This window comes from Arvicola amphibius, chromosome 11, assembly GCF_903992535.2.
Source record: "Arvicola amphibius chromosome 11, mArvAmp1.2, whole genome shotgun sequence".
NCBI classification, from domain to species: domain Eukaryota; kingdom Metazoa; phylum Chordata; class Mammalia; order Rodentia; family Cricetidae; genus Arvicola; species Arvicola amphibius.
Genome location: NC_052057.2, coordinates 76,284,136 through 76,299,498, shown reverse-complemented (window position 1 = coordinate 76,299,498; position 15,363 = coordinate 76,284,136).

Here is a 15,363-nt window from a genome sequence, read left to right as displayed (position 1 = left end):
AAGTGAGGACAAATGTATCTTAAGTTATTTCCATCATTAATAAAAGTTTTCAAAAATTCATTAAGTTGCATACCAAGATAGGATCAAGCCCATGATCTGACAACTCCTAAGTTCTACTCACCATAGTCACCTGGTCACACAATCATCAACCTAACTCTGGCCCACTTAGCTGCAGCCAGAAGGCTTTAGCTAGTTTCTCTGCTCAGTACCTTGTATAATTAATGCCAGACAAGAGGAACACCAAACAGTAAATGATAAGGATTGCTTTTCTAAACTGTGCGGCTTCACTGCGATGCACTCAAGAACATGGGACTGCAATCAAGTATGTTAGCTTCTTTTAGCTGTCCATGGCAAGGCTTAAGGATAAGGACCTTGTTCTCATTCAGATTAAAGTTCTAACCCGTTCCTTTGGATCAGATGAAAGTGCAAGCAGCCAGAACGACAAAGACTCTGGAAAAGTGTAGGATTAAAAGAAAAGTTATTTTTTTCTTCTCCTTTTCTTAAGCTTTCTGGGATTTTAAGGAAGAAAGACCACACCTTCTGCCAAGGAAATAATGAGGGGAAAATGCTCAGCGGCTATTTGGATAAAAGAACCTCTAATAATTCCAGTAGACTTGAGCCTAGGCTGATTTTTCACGACTGGGTAGGGCATATATTTGTGAAGTTATCTGGTGCATGCACTTGAATACAACCTCACAGTTTACAAACACCACCCTAATGTTTGTTAACCACATCCATTGCACTCAGCATGTGAATCTTTATTAGCTTAGTTCTCCAAGGTCATAGGATATGGAACAGCAATAGGGACTGGATTCTCTGCCCAGCAGGTAATGTGTTGCATTACTTTTCTCGTGGCTGTGACAAAATGTTCAGCAGAAAGAACCTTGGGAAGGAATGATTTGTTTTGGTCCAGGGCTCCAGTGTTTCAGTACACCTGGACAATGGTGAGGCAGAACATCCTGTGGGCAGGAGCATCTAGAAGTGGCTGTTGACTTTGTGGCACATAGGAATCAGGCAGAGACTGCCACTGCAGGGTGGTGTGTTCTGTTTTACCATTCCTAAAATTCCGTACATACCAGCAGTCTATAGGATGGTGCTGCCCACATTTAAAGAAGGCCTTCTGCCTTTAATTATCCCTCCGGAACATGCGCAGACCTGTACTTTACTCACTTCCTGTGCACATTTCTATCCAATCACTTTGATTATCAACGTTAGCCATTAGGTAACCTTTAAATTTGCCCAGAAAGCTTACAGATTGCTGGATCTTCACTTAGTGATGAGAAGGGAATGGAAGTCTCAAGAAGGAAAATTGGCCAAGGGAAACCAAGACCTTCAAGGTAGTACTCAAATGAAAGAGAAGAAACAAGAAAGGGAAGGGACAGAAGAGGGGAGATAGAGAAAAAGAGGAGAGATGATTGGGAAGGATCTGTGAGCCACCTATCCTGCTCAGTATCACATGATTAAAAATTAATAGAAGATAGATCCATTTAAAGCTGAGGGCCATTACCATTAAGGTGTTTTTAGGGAGAATTTACTTAGAAAGAGATCGTTAAGTTGTTTGACAGTGTAACGCTTTGGTGTAAAAGTTAACCCTTACTCAGCCTTAAGCAAAGCTAGTTTTCTTCACTAGCAGGCTTCTCTCTCTCTCTCTCTCTCTCTCTCTCTCTCTCTCTCTCTCTCTCTCTCTCTCTCTCTCTCTCCCTCCCTCTGTGTGTGTGTATGTGTGTGTGTTTGTGTGTGTGTATGTGTGTGTGTGTTTGTGTGTGTGTGTGTTCATGCACATGTGCCTACTATGTACACGTGTTTATTAGACTCTGGAAAGTTGGAGTCACAGAGGAAGGCACTGATTTCCTATGACTTTTCCTAAACTCATCACTGACACAGGAATAATGCTGTTGTCTACTGCATGATGGTCAAGACAATGGGTTTTAGGCAGTGGAGACTTCATCACAGTAACCACGCTTCTGAGAATGTTCCCCATCCTCTGTTGCCTCCAAATAATGGTGACAGTATTCTTTGCTGCTCCTGGACAATTGTAGATCTCAGATGACTCAAATTTCTTTCATTAAAAGCAAATGCTATCCCTGAGAAGACCATACTCATGTTTGTCAGGCCCTAGAGGAATCATTTCTCTAAGTGGAAGTATGAATACCGCTGAGACCTATTTCCTCTGTCAATCTCGGCCCTGTGCCTGGAATCATGTATTAATTCTAATAGGAGCCTATGGGTTTTGCACTGAGGTAAGTTCATGTCGATTCTCTGCTTTTTTAGTGAGAGCATTTCTAACAGTCACTTATTGAGTCAAAATACTGAAGGAGAGCATACTTCTGCACAGCTGTTGTAGGCTTAAGGAAGTTGCAGAATTACATTGTAAGTATTACAGTGGCCACGAGGTGGCAGTCCTGAGGGTTAGGTACCATTTCAAAGAATGTTATTTGAGACAGCTTAACAATTTTCAATGCTTTAATATTGTCATTGCTCTCCCTTGCAGGACTCAGCAGTCCTGCAATCTTCAAACTATGGCTCCAAATATCTTTAATATTGTCATTGCTCTCCCTTGCAGGACTCAGCAGTCCTGCAATCTTCACACTATGGCTCCAAATATCTTCATCTGGCCAACGGAGCCTCAGGGAAGCTCACTGCCTGACCCATGCCCAGAATTTAATAAATTTAATAATTCAACTTTCCTGAACTCTTTATATTTAAAATCTACAAAGACTCTAGAATGTCCAAGCATAAACACTGGGAAGGAGAGGCTCCAGCTACTTGAAAGACTTATGCAGGAGGATCCCTTGATCCCAGGAGTTCAGCAGCAGCCTGGGTGACATAGCAAGACGTTATCTCAGAAGAAATAAAAGATACAAGAAGGGGGCAGTGAAAGGAAGGAAGATGACTGAGGAGGACCTGTGAGTCATCTAACCTGTTCAGTTTTGAAGCGAAGATGAAGAGACTCATAGAGTTTTAGAAGCACCATCAAAGCCGCACAGTTGATTTTCAGTCCATTCTTGTCTAAACTGGTCTCTCATCTTTAACAAAGCATGGCTTCCTGGTGTAAGGTGTGATCCACTGTGTATACTGTCTCGGAAAGTTTCACTTCAGGAGATAGCATCTGTAGACTCTAACGGAGCATGTTAGTAAAGCAGCATCTGCTAAGCATGAAGCAGTTAAGGGATCCATAAGGGGCCTGAAGAAGTGGTTTGGTGGGGAAAATGTTGATCAGCATGAGGATCTGAGTCTGGTGTGCAGAACCTGTATAAAAACCTGGATGCTGCAGTGTGAATACACTTGCAGCTCTAGTGCTGGGATTTGGAGACAGGAAAAGCGCAGAGGCTTGGAGGCCAGCTTGTCTTGCTGGATCTATGTTCGGTGAGAGACCCTATCTCAAAAAATAAGGTGAAAAGCGGTAGAGAAAAAACACCTGATAGCATCTCTGCTCCCCACAAACACTAGTTGATCCACACACATGTGCACACATGTGATCAAGTGTACCCATAAACAGCACACATACAAATACCACACACACACACACACACACACACACACACACACACACACACACACACACACATCTATAAGTCCCTAAGCCATCTGCAGTGATAATCAAATCCAGCGCTTCTCTATACTCAACGACAATGTTGAGAACCACAGTCCTCTGCTAGTTGAAAAAACAGTTACTGGGATGAGGTGTGTAGTTTTTGGATTTCCTGCTAGGGCCTCTGCTCATGCACAGTGAATTAGATACCATAGTGCAAAAAGTAAGGACAAATGGATAGAAGGAGCACACACGCTGCCACACACAAAGTAGTATCTATAGCATTCACTGAAGTGCATGGCTATCACAGGAGTTGGCAACAACAGGGTTACCACCCATAAGGGAATGGCCTTGAGCTAATAGCTGGCTCGGGGTATTGCTCACACAGGCAAGCTCAATCTTCATGTTCTGTCTTCCTTCCCACCACCGTTCAATGTGCACAAACTAAACATCATGATTCATTCACCTTGTATGAGTTTTAACTCAATGTTTAATGGAACCCTTTTAATCTTTATAAGTGGCATTCTTCTATGCGTAATGTTTTTATTATTATTTATAGAAAAAGTTGATTATTTATAGAAAAACATTATTATTCATAGAAAAGTATAAATATTTTATATTATTTATATAAAATTTATTATATTGATGTTTCATTATAATCTTATACCATAAAGTCTCAGCTACATAAAATGGAAATAATCTGACAAAATCTGCTCTATGTGGTAGGAGGCAACATGCTACAATAAGCACAGCTGTTGGGTAGCCAAACTTGATGTGAGTATTATTTCGATGATTAATTGATATCATTTTAAAAACATGATTTTATCAGTTTTGTGTAGATCACCTAATTTTTAAGATCTAATGTGCTTAGCTAAAAAAATGGGATAAATAATATTTGCCTGCCATAGTATTAGTTGGAACCATTCTTTATAGGTAATAAAAAAACCATCTCTAGATAGAATTTGTTTAGCAACAAGGATATGTTAAAACCTGGAAAATAAGCAGACTCTCAGATAAGGCCAAGGAAGACAAACACAGCATCTCTCTTACTGTCCCATCCTTAAACTTCTTTAGTTTTTCTGCTCCTGTACTGTAGCAGGGCCAAAGAGAGGGTGGTGGTGTTTTACTTTTCTTTCCAATCTATTTTTGCTTTTTTTTTGTGTGTGTGTGACAGGGCTTCTCTGTGTATAACCCTGGCTGTCCTGGAATTCGCTCTATAGACCAGACTGGCCTCAAATTCACTGTGTTCCTCCTTCCTCTGCCCCCCAAGTGCTGGGATTAAAGGGCTGTGCTACCACACCTGACTTTTTAAAAATGTATTGTTTATTTTTATTGTATGTTCATTGTTGTTTTGCCTGCAAGTCTGTCTGTGTGAGGATGTCAAGCTCCTCAAAACTGGAGTTACAGCTGATGTGTGGTTGCTGGGAATTGAACCCAGGTCCTCTGGGAAAGCAGCTAGTGTTCTTAATTGTTGAGCTGTCTCTCCAGCCCCTCCAACATATTTTAAAGACAGAATTCAGCTATATATCCCAAGTTGCCCTTGAACTTGGTATGTATCAGCAAAATATGTAGGAGAACAAAACTCAGGAATCTTCTGCTTTAACTCCAAGTGCTGGGGATTATGGAATATCCCTACACAGGCAATGGTCTCCCTCTCTCAAAGATTATATGTGTGTGTGTTAAGTGTTTAGCAGACTGTTGACACATAGTTCTTTTTTCTCATTTCCGATTTTTAAAATTCTTCTCTCATGCAATACATCCAGACCACAGCATCCCCTCCTTCTGCTCCTCTTAGCCCCTTCCCACCACCCCTCTACCCCAGATCGACTGCTCCTCCATTTTCCTTCAGAAAAGAGCAGGCCTCCCAGGAATACCAACCAAACAGGGCATAACAAGATGTAAAAGACTAAGCCCACACTCTCATATCAAGGCTAAATGAGGCAACCCAACAAAAGGTCACATGAAAAGGCAGAAGAGTTAGAGACACCCCCACTCTCACTGTTACGAGTCTGACAAAAACCCCAAGTTCAACAACCACAGCATGAATGCAGAGAAACTAGCACAGACCCATGCAGGCTCTGTGACGGCCACTTCAGTCGCTCTTTTCCTCCCCCCCCCTCTAGGTAAAGCTTTATGTTGAATAAAATTCCTATTATTACTAAAGGTCTACAATTCCATATACTCTACATTTTCTTATTTTCCTCCCCTTTGAGTCTTTAAAATGGGTTGTCACTCTGCAAGCCAAGTTGTCCTTAAATATTAGGCAATTCTCCTGCCTCAGCTTCCAGAGTATGGGGATAGGAGCCATCAGTCTCAGCTATAATCAATTTTCAAAACAAGAGCTTAGGAAACTGAAAATATTTATATGTTTTTAGACAAATTATTTGGTTTTATAACTTAGCCTGAGCAGAACAAGAACACATATACCTATAGCACTGGCACAAAAGGGCTATGAGTGGAAGATTAGGCTAGCCTGGGATGCAGAAAGGGCGATGAATGGAGGATTGGGATAGCCTGGGATGCAGAAAGACAAAAGGAAATAGAAGATAAATCTTTGACCTGAATTCAGTTGTTGCAACAAAGTGTTTTCCTCAGTTGGTGGGCTGTACACATGATTTTTCCATGGAAAGGGTAGGATGCTTTACTATGCTGTTGGGTTCTGATGCTATCGATCTGGGAAGGAGGAAGTTGATTCCTCCCAGTCCTGTGCAGACCACCTAGGAAGCAGGATGTGATCTGCCAGATGAAAAAGGTACTGAGCCACATGGCTAACATAGATCCGAATAATGGGCTAATATAAGCTACAAGAGCTAATAAATAGCCTGACATAATGGGCCAATCAGTTTTATAACTGATCGAGACCTCTGTGTGATTTTCTTCGGGGCTTGCCGGCTGTGCAGTAGTGGGTGGGACAGAAAACCCCAACTAGCAGGCCCCCACATGTTACAGAATGGCCATGTTACAGGCACTTTGAAATATATAGTGTGGGGCAGTGGTGGCACACACCTTTAATTCCACCACACTTGTGAGGCAGAGGCAGGAGGATCTCTGTGCGATCGAAGTCAGCCTGATCTACAGAGCAAGTTTCAGAACAGCCAGGGCTACACAGACAAACCCTGTCTTAGAAAAAAACCTAAGAAAACCCATATAAACTACAAATAAAAAAATATGTAGTGTATACATGCATTTAATGTTCATGAAAGTTCCCAGTCCTGAATTCTTGACAAATATGATTTCAAAGGTTTTTATAAGGAAGAATGGCTTATAAAGTTACTAATATTTTTTTTTAAATTATGGCCTAAATATTTGAATGCTGATGCCCATAGAATGCTAAAATCAAATTATTAGTAACTTTAGTGTACTGAATCTCAGTTTAAAAATGATTCTAAGTATTCTTTCCTGGATAGTAAACATCATTTAAAAAAAAAAAACAAATAGTAACAGAACCAATGCAATTATAATTATAACCAATGATTCCAGGAACGCAAGAAAAAAATCCATGGTACTTACTCTTGTTCACTCACTTGTCCAAGTAACAATTTTTTTTCAACCAGTCTTTAAGTCTAGTGCCATGCTGGGTTCAAGATGCAGCTGCTGTCACTATTGTCAGTGGAACAAATTTGTTTCCTTGCTCTAAAGGGACTTCCAGCAAGCACAGTTGAGGAGTTGCAAAGGGCCAGTATTAGTGTATGGCTTCCTACAGAAAACTACTTTCAATTGTTTGGATTGTGGGCTCAAGTTCTGTGACCGTCCTTCAGCAATGACCTATTAATGCAGGACTGGCCTGCAGAACTCAACCATATCCCATGCTTCCTCTCTAGACGTCTAGGCTCCAAGTACAGTCAAGATCTCTGGAAAAGAAACCCCGGATTCTGGCTTACCTGTGTCTGTTTGCTGTGAAGAAATGTCCATTTCCTCCCAAAGGTATACCCCAGAGCCTTACCTGAACAGCCAGCTCCATACCCCAGAGCCTTACCTGAACAGCCAGCTCCATACCCCAGAGCCTTACCTGAACAGCCAGCTCCACTCAACAAGGGGTTTCTGACACAAAGCAATGCTCTTGACCTGATCAAAGCACTTGATTTGAGGTCTGTGTTATTTTCTGCTTCTGGTGCCAAATTCATTGACTTCTAGAAGGTGGTGGGTTATTATACTCAAAACAGCATGTGGAGTTGTGACAACTGAACTAATGAACAAATGAACACACCATTTTTTTGTGGTGGTGATGGTTTTTTGTCTTTCTTTTGTTTTTTTTTTTGACGTTGTTATTATTGTTTTGTTTTAGGGCTTTTTTGCCTCTTTGAGATCAGTCACATAAGTCAGACTCAAATTTAGTTTACATTTGAAAGAAATAAGTTATCATGGGATTGCAGGCTTGGCACACCGCCAAGTACAGCAATCCAGAAAGCATGAATGGTACCTTGTTTGGGCAACACACTAGAGCTGACCCTGTTGGTGGGGCCCTGACTAACCCAGCTACCACCCAGGCCCAGAATCAGGACTACAAGGTAGCCCACCTCAACTTCCACCTCACTTATGAACTGATGGACAGTGTGAAGGGGCTGGAGGTGCAGATCCACAGCTGCAGGAACTCTAAAACACAGGAAAAAACCAGGATATCCAAGAGAAGGCCCAGTGAGGGCCCAGTATCCATGGTTTGGCTAAAGCCAGAGGCCTTGAACCAGACCAATGAGTGACTCATTGCAATGAACATTTCCAAGTAATGATGTGTGGTAAAGGGTAAACTGTGTGTCTCAAGGGCCACATTACAGCTTCCAAACTGAGATTCTTTAAAATGTGTTTTGTTTTGTTTCATTTGTTTTTTTTAATTTGGTTTTTGGTTGTTTCATTTGGATTTTGTTGTTGTTTTGTTTCCTTTTTGGTTTTACTTTTAAATTTTGCTTTAGGAAGAGCTTGCAAGGGCAGAAGTCCCAAGAGAGGGGATGGGGAAGTGAGTGGGATCAGGATACGTGACGTGAGATCCACAAGGAATCAACAGAAAGCTAAATTTTAAAAAAGGAAATTGTGTAAGTTGTCATTATGGTGGACTATTTATCCCTACTGGACTCCTAATAAAATTTAACTGCACTTATAACTATTATAAAGAGGTGGGACCAGTCATGCAGGTGATGCATGGTTGTATAACCTCAATATTCATGTATTCATGAGGATGTGGCAAGAGAATCATGAGCTTGTTAGGTTATCCTGGGCTACATGGGGATATCATGGGAAACACTGAGTGAGGGGCAAGAAGATTTGCCTTTAAAACTGATGTCAATTCCATCATGCGGGATCTAAGAAAAAGAGAAGTCGGGCAACCCATTCATCTTTGTTGCCCTCTCTGCCCTACACTTTGTCCTTACTCCATGGACTTTCTTCTGCCCTATTGTGATATCACAAGAAGGATCTTAATAGATGCTGGCATCCACATGTTCCACTGCATGGCTTCGAAAATGATGGGCAAAAATTTTGTAATTGTTATAAGTAACTTGGCCTGTGACACTCTTTCCTATAGCACATGGCAGATGAAAGTCACCAAGAGGTTAAGCACACATCAAAGCTCACCAGCTGGTCTAAGGTAGCTGCAGGCCAGAGCACAGGATGATACATGAGCTTTCTTCTTGTTCAGCTGGAGGAGCTAAAATGTTCAGTGACAGAATGGGTGGTGGTGGCGCACACCTTTAATCCCAGCACTTAGGAGGCAGAGGTTCTCGGATTATCTGTGAATTCAAGTGCAGCCTGGCCTACAGAGTGAGTTCCTGGACAGTCAAGGCTACACAGTGAAACCCTGTGTGAAATAAAAACAACAAAAATTAGAAATAGACATTGGCAGTAAAGGAAAGTGGGTCCCCTTGACTTGGATGGGGTCTGGAGGATGTGTGCGACTTTCCTAGAAACACTGAGGATGGGGCCTTCAGGAAGAGGAACTGGATTCACAGCCAGGGGAAGGGGTTATGCAAAGACACAAATTTACAATATCAGTAGAAGAACAACAGAGAATTGTTTTGATCAGATAGAAGCAGGAATTTGGACAAGTGGGAAATAAAGATGAAGTGGCCATACTTCAGATCAGAGATGGCTTTAAAGGCTGTGTAGGGTGATTTGGGCTTCACCCTGCAGACAGAAAGAGATCAACAAGGTTTTGAAACAGTAAATTAACCAGATCTTCTCTTTGGAAATATCCTACTCAAGGTAGTATGAATGTCTCAGAGGGAAGAAGTAAAAAGCAGGGAACCAGACAGCATAGAGTAACACATCAATCAGCCCAGCAGAGCTATGATGCCTGATATCACCTGAAATCTTGGAGGACAGAGAGACCCAGATTCTCAAGGGTTAGGTTCTGAGTTGAGAAACATCAGGTCTTTGTGGTAGGTTCATGTAGAGTTGAGATAGAGAAAGAAACAAAACCATCCCAGGTTTCTGACATGCAGAATTCCTACAACAGATAGATATAACTTAATTTATATTATATTTTCCTTTTCAATTATTTATATAAGCATATATTGAATGGTTAATCTGAGCCAAAAATCTATACTAGATGCTGTGGATAGAAAAATGAGTTTGACAGAATGTTTTCCTTAGTTAAGGAGACAGACACATATGTAGACAATTTCAACACAGTGTAATAAATGTTACCATAACGAGAGGAACAGGAATCACATACTGGTGTAATTATTCATTTAAACTGCCAGAGTGTCTCTTATTCATCTTTGGCTCTCAAAAAAAAAAAAAACCCACAAGAGCAGAGTTCACTTGACTTTGGGAAGCTCACCTCTTCCTTCACAATGTGTTGTCAGAAGATAATATCTCTAACTGTGGTCAAAGACTGAGCCTCACAGTGACTGAGACAAAGCTTTGTTCCACCTTTTCAAACTCCGAAAACACATGCTAAACCTTCCCAACTTAATTAATCAAATCTGTATACAGTTTTTCCTGTCCTCTCTTGGTTTTCAACAAACAAATAAACAAACAAACAAAACCCACCACAACTAAAAAGGACATTTTATACTGTACAAGATCATGTTCTTCATCATAAGCCTGTAATATGCACTTACATCAAATAATTTCTTTGGATCTTTATCTTAGAAAAGAAAAAGGTATATTGTTTTGTTGCCGAGCTCTCATGAAGGATTGTGTACTTTCAGTTCTCATAGAAATTTTTCCTTGGATTATTTGCAAATAAGTTTAACAAAATGTTTATGGACTAAACTTTGGTCTATTCAATTCTCTCTCTCTCTCTCTCTCTCTCTCACACACACACACACACACACACACACACACACACACACACACACACACAGCCCACAAGTGCTTTTTTCTTCCACCAGAGACTAAACAAGATCCTGTGCTTCTTCATGTATGACTATTGGACACTACAAAATAGTCTGGTTCATAAGGCTTTGAAGGAATAACTTGGAGAAAATACAAATGCATACATTGCCATTGTTCTACTTTCTAAAATAATGTAAATGTCCAAAGTTACCCTTTATTTACCTCCTTAAGCAAGTGGTTTCTTTTATGTCCTCAGACTCTGTGGATGTGTAGCTAGGATAATGAAATACAGGAACACTTTTGAATGCAGGAGATGAAGACCCAAAGGCTCAAGTTGACCTGACCCCTGAGGGACTATAGTTGTTTCAAGTCTCAACATGCAGTTTCTAAGCAAGGATAGTTTTGAGCATTCGGACAGCTGACAGAGTATCTCAGCATTTCTTTCTCCATTAAGTTCCTTTCTGGCAACTTCAGAATAGTTTGATGTCCTATGTAGAAGTCAAGAAACACAAGTGATCCCACAAGGAAGGAAAAAGCCGTGTGGTTCCCTATGGCTTACCAGAAGTCACTTAGTATTGCTTTTATGAAGCATTCTCTATTGGTTGAAATATCCAACTCTATCTGGACATAAGCTAGGTAGACAGATTTCAAGCTTGGTGAGGTTGCCAAGACAAACTTGATAAGGATGACAATGTCACACTGAAAGACAGCGACTGTGATGAGGTATGTCTCTGGAAATTGCAACTTGGTACAGTTATCTTCATTTAATAGCTAGAATAATTTTTTTCTCCAGCATTTCAAGTTTTGAACATTTTCACAATAACTACTACAAGCCTCAATATTCAAGTCCTCATGGATCTTATTAGTTGAAGGTTTGTTACCTGGAGATGGCAGGCTGCTTTCCAATTAGCCTGGGAACAAAATCATAATAGAATCACATAACAATGAACAGTTTCAGTGCCCTGGAGTACCTATTGATATATTTTACCATTTTATACTTTAATATGTTTGTTTGTGTAATGACCTGGTGCGAGTGAGAGAACACAAGACGTGAAAGTACCCACTTAGGAGTTTATTGGGGGGGGGGAGAAGTGCACACAGGCCTGGGAAAATTGTGTATGGGGGGAGGGAAAGAGGGAGAGAGGCTGCCATTCTGAGCATGGGGGACAGAGAGAGCACCGGAGACAGATGGCCCGTCCAGCTTTTAAAGGCTGCCTAGCACATGCACACAGGGGGAAGACGTTGCTGTGTCACACGCTGATGATGGCAACCCATGCCTTGCACATGCACACAAGGGGTTTGCGTGAGTGCGTCACATGCTGATGACACAGATGGCAGGATACCCACACATGCGTGCAAGGGTTTGCATGAGTACGTCACACACTGATGACGGGCAACCCAGAAGTGCAGCCTCATGAGTGGCTGAATAATTACATTCCACCCTTTAGTTTATTATAAAAATTTGGGGGGTTTGAGGATCTTAATGGGTGAGAATGAGGTGTCATAAGTTCTCTCATGGATGCTTCATGCTGACTTTGTGGGTGTCAAGGAGTTTGGATGTTTGACCACGTCCTGGGGTGGCTGATTATGCTGTATTTTCTGAGCTCTGAGGAACTGGTCGACTGGCAGCTTGGACCTTTCAAAATGCTGGAAAGGCAAAAATTATGTTTGGAAAAAATTTTAGATCCTAGAGATTAACAGAGGAGAGTCCCAAGATGTAAGATAGAGGGGGGTGGTGTTTCCCAGCGGTTCCCGAGAACAGGAATGACAAGGAAAGAATTAAATGATACTTATTCTGGGTGAGTCTGGTCTGCTTAGGTGGGTCCAATTGGCTCCCTGGAGTTGTTGCTTGTTGAATTTTGTAACCATTCCAAGATGTTGCCTCCTAGGAATGGGGTAGAACCACTCAAGTATGGCCACAGCAGAAAAGCCATCCTTGACCAAGAGAAAAATTAATATAGAGGAGTCAAATGAAGAAACTGTGGGCAACTTCTGTGTTTGATTCTAAAATGGTCCCTCTCAAGCTTGTGGTCTGAGTGCTTTTTACACAACATGTGACATTAATTTTAGTAGCTATGAAACCCTTAAGAGGTGAAGCTTCATTGGCAGAGACAGGCCCCAGGGATAAGATGCTGGTTCTAGCATACTCTCCTCTTCCTGTTCAGCAACCAAGTTATATTTCTACCTCCAAGTATTGATGGTCTTCTTTTTGCTACAATCGGCTGAAATTACTTGAAGTCAGGATACAAACTGGTTTTCTTCCTTAAAGTTGTTTTTGCCATGTATTGTGGTCATAGCAATGCAAAAGTATCTTGCAAGAGATTAGTAACAGGAATGGGGCAGTTGTTGCAACCAAGTCAAACTATGTGCTTTTTAGAATTTTGGAAATGATTTGAACAAAGGATGGGGAAATGTTTGGACTTACAGGTCAGAGAATCCCTAAAATGATATAAGAGATTAGTGGGCATTTAAATAGTCAGGCTAGTTATAAAAATGCAAAAACTGGGATAATTATCCTCAGACTTAGTATTCAGAATATAGTGTGGTTATTGTTCAATGCATTTAGTGAGGTGTACAGTGAGGATTAGGAAAATAAGTGAAAACAAAAAAGAAGAGAGAGTAAAATGGTCAGTATATGAAAGGTAGAGCATAAGGTTTATAAAATGCTATAATTATTAATTAAATCATTGTTTAAAAAGAGAAGCCATGGGAATGGGAAGGTAACTCAGAGGATAAAGCACTTGCTTTGCAAGAATAAGAAACTGAGTTCAGATGCACAGCAACCATGTAAATGCTAGGTGAGTCTGGTGGCCCTCCTGCAATGCTAGTACTCAAAAGGTAAAGGAAGTTGGCTAGATAAACTCTTGAGTCAATGAACATAGTAAGAAATAATCAAGGAAGAATCCCAGGAAAAATTATGAGTCTCTATAAGCACATACACAGATGTTCATGGGCAACCCTATACACATTCACTGGGATAATAGAAAAGGGAGGCGAGACCTATCAAAGACTCCATAACGTACAAAGACAAATTCCCTCGAAATATTTCTCTTCAAAAGGAGAGAGTTACAGGATATCCTGCTGAAGCAGAGACAGTCAGGGAAATATTTTCCCAGGTTCCGTTGTATAGAAACTTAGAAGTCACTCGACTGTGGTCCAAGGAGGTCCTGCTATTTCTCAGGAGAGTTTGGATGTCCATATGAATTCAAGAGATAATGTCAGGGATGTTTATACCAGGATTTTAAAGGAAAGACTATAAGACTGGACAGAGTATTGTGGGATGGATTATTGTCAGGGCTCCTTGAATAAACTATTCATGAAGTTGTAAACATAAAGCCTAAGCTGAGATGGGGAGCTCAGGATATTGTAGACACTTGGAGCATGGGACATTGTCTGAGGAAATTCCCATCTGGGAAAGGGAGCCAGCCCTGGAGAAAGACTGTTGCATGTGGCAAGGTTGGAGATTCAAAGCTGCCTAGGCTCACTGGAGTTCACAAAATGGCATAATGTAGTCAGAAATGAAGTTTCTAGATTTGTTGTTTCAGGTTTTTGTTTCTGTCATTGTTGGTTTAATATTCCCTTGCTGTATTCCTCCCATCTGGAAAGAAAATTAGAAATTCAGAAGGGAAGTTTAGAAATGGTTATTTAACTTTGTTTCTGCTTTTGTAAGAGCTCATAGGTAAGGGTCCTTCTGCAGCCTCAGAGAGATTTCAAGTTTCAGACTTTTGAAAGGTATTGAGACTGTTACAATTTTGGAGACCAAATCAATGTTGCATTATAAGAGGAACAGAAAGCCTTTGTGGGCCCAGAACAGAATGAAGTTGTTTGAGTCTGCAATATTCCCCCACAGACTCCTTCTTTGAAAGATAATACTCCAGCTTGTGGTACTGTTTAGGAAAGCTATGGAGCTTCAAGCGTAAGGCCTAGCTGATAGACGTAGATCCTGAGGGAGAGATCTCTGAAACTTTCAGTCTGGTCCCTGGCTCAGGCTCCTTCTTGTTTCCTGGATTGCTTCCACGTGAACAAATCCTACCCATGATGGAGCTGCTCCTCTGACATGCCCTATTGTGATGGACTGGAATCCCTTAAGCTAGGAACCCAAACAAACCCTTCCTTCCTGCCACGTGTTGTCATCTCAAGACTCGAAAGTACCAAAGACAGCACTGGGTCAGGATAGAACATTCTCTGTCCACGGTGCTGAATCTGTGCTCAGCCAAATGACAACAAAAATAGGCTATCTAGATTGGAGAGGTTTTCATTACACTATAGAATTGTTATTTTTTTTAAAACAAACTTTCAAATTTTAGGAACACCTGTGCTCAGAGAAAGATGGAACTGCCTAGAAGGAAGTACAGACTAAGGAAGACATCAAGTGAACATGACCCATGGGCAGACGCACAAATCCTACAGAATTGGTGTGTTAAAAACATGAAGAAACTGGGGGTGTGGGAAAGACCTGTGCTTGCACTAGAGCTGCAGAAAACAACAACTACAGGAATTGGCCACGACTATAAGCACAAAGGTCCAAGGAATTGCCATTCAGTGGTTGTGAGCATTTG